The sequence below is a fragment of the Aulonocara stuartgranti genome (genome assembly GCF_965226115.1).
Source record: "Aulonocara stuartgranti genome assembly, chromosome: 23".
Classification (NCBI taxonomy): Eukaryota; Metazoa; Chordata; class Actinopteri; order Cichliformes; family Cichlidae; genus Aulonocara; species Aulonocara stuartgranti.
In genome coordinates, this window is record NC_138958.1 from 52,911,498 (window position 1) to 52,918,221 (window position 6,724).

Sequence of the window (6,724 nt, forward strand, 5' to 3'; positions counted from 1 at the left end):
AATCCGAGGTTAAGCAAGAGCCTACCTGTAGCTGTCATAGGATCTACTCGCTTGCTGATCAATCCGTTGCAGTGTGCCTGCATTGACTGCTGCTTTTTGCCAACATAAACCGACTGTACTTCCTCAGGAGGCTGAGGTCTTTCAACATCTGCAGGAAGCTCCTGAGGATGTTTTACCAGTCGGTGGTTGCTGGAGTACTTTTCTATGCTGTGGTGTGCTGGGGGAGCAGCACAGCAAAGAGGGACTCATCCAGGCTGGAGAAACTGATCAGGAGGGCTAGCTCTGTGGTCGGCATGAAGCTGGACACTCTGGTGACAGTGGCAGAGAAAAGGACATTAAAGAAACTGATGGACATTATGGACAATGCTGGGCATCCTCTGCACACGGCCATTAACAACCAGAAGAGTCTGTTCAGTGACAGGTTGCTTCTCCCCAAGACAAGAACTAACAGACTTAAAAACTCCTTTGTCCCACACGCCATCAGACTGTTTAACTCCTCTCTGGAGGGGAGAGGGAGGGGAAACAGGAGGACAAAGGAGGGGGGAACAACTAAGCTGTAGTGCCTCTTCACCTCACTGTACAATACCTTGTGCAATACTTTTTGTAAATAGTCAACAGTGCAATAGACTCAATACTTGAAATGTGCAATTCACTTGTATTTTTATTTTTTATTCCTGTTTATTCTATTTATCCCCTTTGTATATTTTATTTATATTTGTCTCTGTATTTATATATGTGTGTGTGTGTGTGTGTGTGTGTGTGTGTGTGTGTGTGTGTGTGTGTGTGTGTGTATATATATATATAACAGTTCTGTAACTGTAACTTCGGTCGGTGCTGTGCTTTTTTTGGAAGTCGAATTTCCCAGAGGAACCCACCCGAGGGATTAATAAAGTTCTATCTTATCTTATCTTAAACCAGGAGAACACCGGCTTAACTTTATATGGACTGACACCACCCTGCAATCAATATGCAGGTGGGTTCCCAATTAACCTAGTTGCGCAGCCGAGAGCGAGCGCAGGAGAGAGCGAGAGAAAAGGAAAGGCGAGTAGCCTGTCCGGCTCCACATACCATCTATTCTGCCTGTGAGAGATGCTGGGAGAAGAAAGCACAGGGGTGTAATTTACAGTAGGAACACCCACAATTTTGTTGTATATGTATAATGACAATGAAGAGCTAGTCTATTACTGAGATGCCCCACCTACCTACTGTTTTCTTTTTTTTCCATCTTTTTCCATCAGCCATTCATTTTTTCTATGCTGTAGATATAACATTAACATGTCTTGAAACACAAGTGGACTGTAGTTCTCCTCACAGGCAGCTTTTCAGTAACTGCACTCAGTACAATTATCCAGGCTTCACCTTTCAGAACTATCTGAAAGCATGCTTTGCTTAAATGTAACTCAGTAGCTTGGAGGAATGTTTATTTTCCATGCACAAGTAATATCACCTCTATTGTGCAACTTTCAAAAAATTGAAAGGCTGTCATGTTATGATAAAATAAAAGGAAGAAAATAAACATGTGCGAACAGAAATAGGTGCCAACATACAGTACCAGAAGTACCAGGATCTCCAGCACGTTAGCCTTAATTTCAACAGTAGATAATTCAATATGGACTCACAACTAAAGTGCTTTAAGCACTTTGTTACAAAATGTACTTTGTGTTCGATGTAAAACACACTAAAAGCCAGACTCTGTATTTTCATCATAGACTTGCATGAGTATAACCAGGAACCTCACACCAATTTTCCAGCACACTAATGTAACGTCATCTCATAGCAAAGGTTTTAGGTTTAAACCTGCTGGCCATCTCGGGCCTTTATATTTGGAGTTTGCAAGTTCTCCTTATCCCTGTGTGGGTTTCCTGTAGGCACTCTGGCTTACTCCCACACCTGTAAGAGGTGTTAGGTCAGCTGGGGATTCTAAATCGACGATAAATGTTAGACTGTGGTTGTAATGTAATGTATTCACATTTATATACTGTAAAGAGACCTTACTGTCTCTCTGTGTTTTCCCTGTGATAGATAACCAACATTTATATGGCAACAAATTTTGACATATGGAGTACATGGCAGGTTATCCAGTCTGTCACAAACTACAAGAAGAACACTGACAGCTCAGAGATGCTGCCCCGAACAGTTTCTATGCAAGTTTCCAGCTCAACACCATGGGGAGCACAGCAGGTGACCCCCATAAGGTTCTGACAAAGTGTCACCAATATTCTAAAGGCCTGAGCTGAACAGTTAGGATGTGTATACATAGACAACTCCAATCAGTCTCTAAGAGTCGCAGAAGTCCCACATGCATTAAAAGAATCCATCATCACTCCTTTGTCATCGTTCCCAAAAACAAACAGACTCATCCACCCTGCAATGACGGGCCGTGAAGGGCTTTGTTGACCCAGACACTGTTGACCCTCAACATTTAAGCAAACAGTAACAGTAAGGATGAGTCCACATACAGGGACATTATGTCCCTAGCAGTTCCCAGGTAATTGTCCTATACAAACATCAGAAAAAGTGTACCCATTCCCGTAAAATATTCCAATGACTAATTTAGAATTCCTGATTAATCTTGACCATAATCATCAACCACAACCTAAATCTAATCTTACCCTAAAATTGAACCAGTTCTTCAAAGATGTAAATTATGGGGATTTTTTTCCACAAAACGGAGGCTGGTCACTGCACTGACCAGGAGCAATACAAGTCAGCATGTTTTTCACTTTTTGTTTTCTCTTAAAGCAATAATGTATAAAGCATTGGACAAAAGTGTTTATTATTACGGTTCTCTAGTACAACACTGAACATTTAAATAGCACTTCTGTGTTCTGGTGGCCATGCTTAGTAGGCAAAGAAATAGTCTTTGGTCTCATCAGCCAAAGCCCTACACACATCACAGTGCTTCACATTGGAAACTACGTGGAAATCATTTCCATAAATTCTCTGTTAAAGACAGCTAAAACCAAAAATCTCTTTGGCTCAATGGACTGGTGTTTTTTGCAACTGCACATACTGAAAAATAAATGTTCCCGACTGATCTTTTCTTGTAGTTGTTATGGTTTGTGATGGACTGAGCAGTAAAGGACAGTCAGGCAATAAGGCTCTAAATCTTGGCCAATAAAAGAGGTCAGAGTAACAGAGTTCTACTCAAAAACTGGCACCAAAACAACACTGACTCAAACAAGCTGACCTTTCAAAATGAGACAAAGGGGAAACTTAAATACTGGCTGATCAGCCCACAAAGACACTAACATAGCAAATCTTATTTTCCCCCATGATCCAGAGTTGTGGTATGACAACAGGTCTCCATGTAGGCTTGCTCCACCCTTTTCCCCCGCCTTAGCTCATCAGCCAAGAAGCAGCTGCCAGTGAGGTAACTCAGAAAACAAAGAAAAAGATTAACTCAAGTTATACATATAACAGTGTTAACTAAAATGCAATTATTTTAGAATACAGTATTATGAGATTGTATAAATAAATTAATTCTACACCAAAAATAATTCTCTATTACTGTGGAAATTAAATCCTTTATTTAAAGAAAGCTAAATATACAGTTTTAGAACACCGCAATTTTTCCAGTTTTTTTATTGAAAATGATGCAGTTTAATGTCTCATTGTACAAAAAAGCAATTGGAGTTAAAAATAAATCATGGAATCAATTTATGGACCAAAATGAACCAAAACTTTGACTCATCAGGAGCCCCCTTTGGCAGATATAACAGCTGAACACACCCGTGGCTTCTTTCTACAATAGAAATCAAATCTGTAGCAGAAGTTCCCATAAATGTGGACCTTGTAGGTTGCTTTGCTTTCACTCTTCTGTCCAGTTCATCCCAAACCAGCTCGATGGGGTTTCAGTCTGGAGACTGTGCTGGACTCCATGTTTTCAAGCTCACCATCTTGTTCTTTTTCCTGAGGTAGTTCTGGCACAGCTTGGACTGATGTTTTGGGTCATTATCTTGCTGTAGGAACCAACTAGGAATAACTAGCCTCATACCAGAGGGTGCTGCATGCAGAATGCTGTGGTAGCTGTTTTGTTTCAGGAAGCAATGTTCCCTCTAAGATGCGCGCGTGCGCAATTGTGCACTGCTGGCACGTCTCTGCAAACAGAAAATCTGCGTTGCGCCCAAAAAAAATCTAACCTGAATTGAAATTAAAATTAAAACTTTAACAATTCAGTTCTGCAGTGTGAGTCAGTGACTGGCTGCTCCAGTATGGGATCAGAACGATGCCAGAACGATGCCACCATAGTCCAGCCAATGATGCAATTCACATTCATGCAGCTGATCCACATCGCTGACAGGCTATGACAGCGTCCTTATGTGCCGACACCGGTGTTTTAGCAAAGCGGCTGATGTGGAGTGAAGCCACGTTAATGACAACGTGGACAACCATTGTAGACGTGAGCAGGACAGACAAACAACTGACGGACAAAGTGTGGACTTTATACCAGTTTTTAAATCGTGTTGATCGGCCACGTAAAACCAGAGTCATGATAAAATATCTGCAATGTGATGAGGGCGATGCGTCAGTGAGTGCTTATCAGTATCAGTATATGTATGTGTGTGCGTGTCCAGAGTTCAGCTGAGACAGTGTCCTTCGCCCTGCCAGGCTAAGTAAATAGTCTTCCAGCCAACCCAGGTGGCCTTGCAGGGATGGGAAGAACAGACTCAACACAGTCGTTATCAGGGAGTTGTTGTTCAGCTCCAGCCTTGAGCCCACAGCTGGCGCCGAAGGGGTAGCCAGGTTATGATGGTGATTTTTCTTTTGCGACAACTCATGAGAATTTCAAGCTGTTTTCAACACTCCGACACCGACACTGGTCTCTCAATCTCCCGTTGGAGAACCGCAAGCTTCCCCACGATGGTATCAAACTTGCTGGTGTTTTCATTCTTTCGCCCAAACAGCCGATTCTGAGAACTCACAACTGCAGTGACCACCACACTTCCTCCTCCATGTTTGACAGTTGATGCCACACACTGTGGAACTGTCCTTTCCCCCACTCGACGGCGTACAAAGATCCTGCGTGATGAACCGAAGGTTTCAGATTTTGATCCATCAGTCCATAAAACCTTCTTGCAGTCTTCAGTAGTCCAGTGTCGGTGTTTCATGGCCCAGACGAGCCTCTTTGTCTTATTCGGGCTTTCTTGCTGCAACTCGTCCTGTCAAACCTGCAGCTTGAAGTTTTCTCTTCACAGCTGAAACTGAGACTTTCTCACTACGACCACTATGAAGCTGCTTGAAGCTGCTGTCCTGTGAGCTGCTGATCACACAGCTGTTAACTCTCAGAAACTCGTCCTCTGAGTCAGTCGTGTCTTTGGGTCTACAGACCTCCTGCTGTCACAGTTTCTGAGCCTTTGATGCTGAAGGAAACTGGACTCACTGACACCTTGACTTGCAGTCTCTCTGTAGGACAGACCGACATTTATAAGTGTTATGATGGTCTGTGTCTCTTCCACTGTTAATTGCCTCTTTCTCACCATGTTTGTAGCAACACATTACTTTCTGCAGGACAATAGTGTTCAGCTGATGCTCACGAGGGTACATCAGTGTGTCCCAGCACTGCTTTTATGCAGACAGAGGGGGAAGTAATCCAGAAAGGTTGGAACAGCTGTAGGAATTAGTAGCAGCAGCTTTCAAGGCTTGATCAACCTCATTGCTGCAGAACTGCTTTAAACTGTTAACCCATGTTGTCCCTGAAAAAGGCCTTTTTGTATAATTCTGAAATGCACATTATTCTTCAGTTTTGGCCAACCTTACCTTTTTTCACAACTTACCTTTGTATCATTCAAGCTATTTATTGGACTTGAATGATTTGAATTGGAATAAATAATTGGAAATATTGGGGTGTTCAAAACTTGATCACTAGTGTAAGTGTAGTGCTATGCATAAGTCTCTATTGTTGCACTGTGATGTTTGGTAGATATTACCTAATATGTGTGGCTGTAACTGCAGCCATCACATGACTTTAGCTTTCCTTTCAGGCACCATATGCTTCTTTTTTAAATCACCTTTCTCCTTTTACTTTACTTACCTGTACATTTGACATTAAGGTCCCTTTGTCTTTTGCCATGCTTGTGTCTGATCGGTAAATCAGATCAGTTTTCACAAGGTCATATTGACACATACACATACTGCATCTAAGCATGCAAAGGTTACACAAAAATCATACAGTGAAGTTCTAACACCTAAGTCTGAATGTTAGCTTTGAAAACTAGAATTTTGCCATTACAGCTGAGTCCTTGAAATTGTGTCTGAGCCTTGTCAGTTATCTTTAACTTACTGACAGCACTACCTGTTACATTTAAATACGAATCTTTTGGATTTTTTTACTAGTAACTGTCACAATACTAAAGAAAGACTGATTTTCTCTGTACTTCAGTGGTTCTGTCATAATACGACACGTGCAAACAACAGATACGGATAAGATGAGTGATTGTCTCAAACACTGTAAGAAGGCACAAACATTCCAAACACTTTTTTGGCACAATTGCATTACATGTTCCTCATAAGACCATCGTTACACTTGGCTCACTCTACGTTATTACTCCAGTATATTCCATATTCTTACTTTAACAGCTGGTAAAAAAAAATCTCATTTGGCCATAAGACAAGAGACAAGTCATGAGAAATGACGTAAATCAGCATAGCCTCATAGCCCATCAGTCTTTGGTAGAGATTAACAGATGCACCCAGGCAAGCAGACTTCAGATAAAGGGAAAAA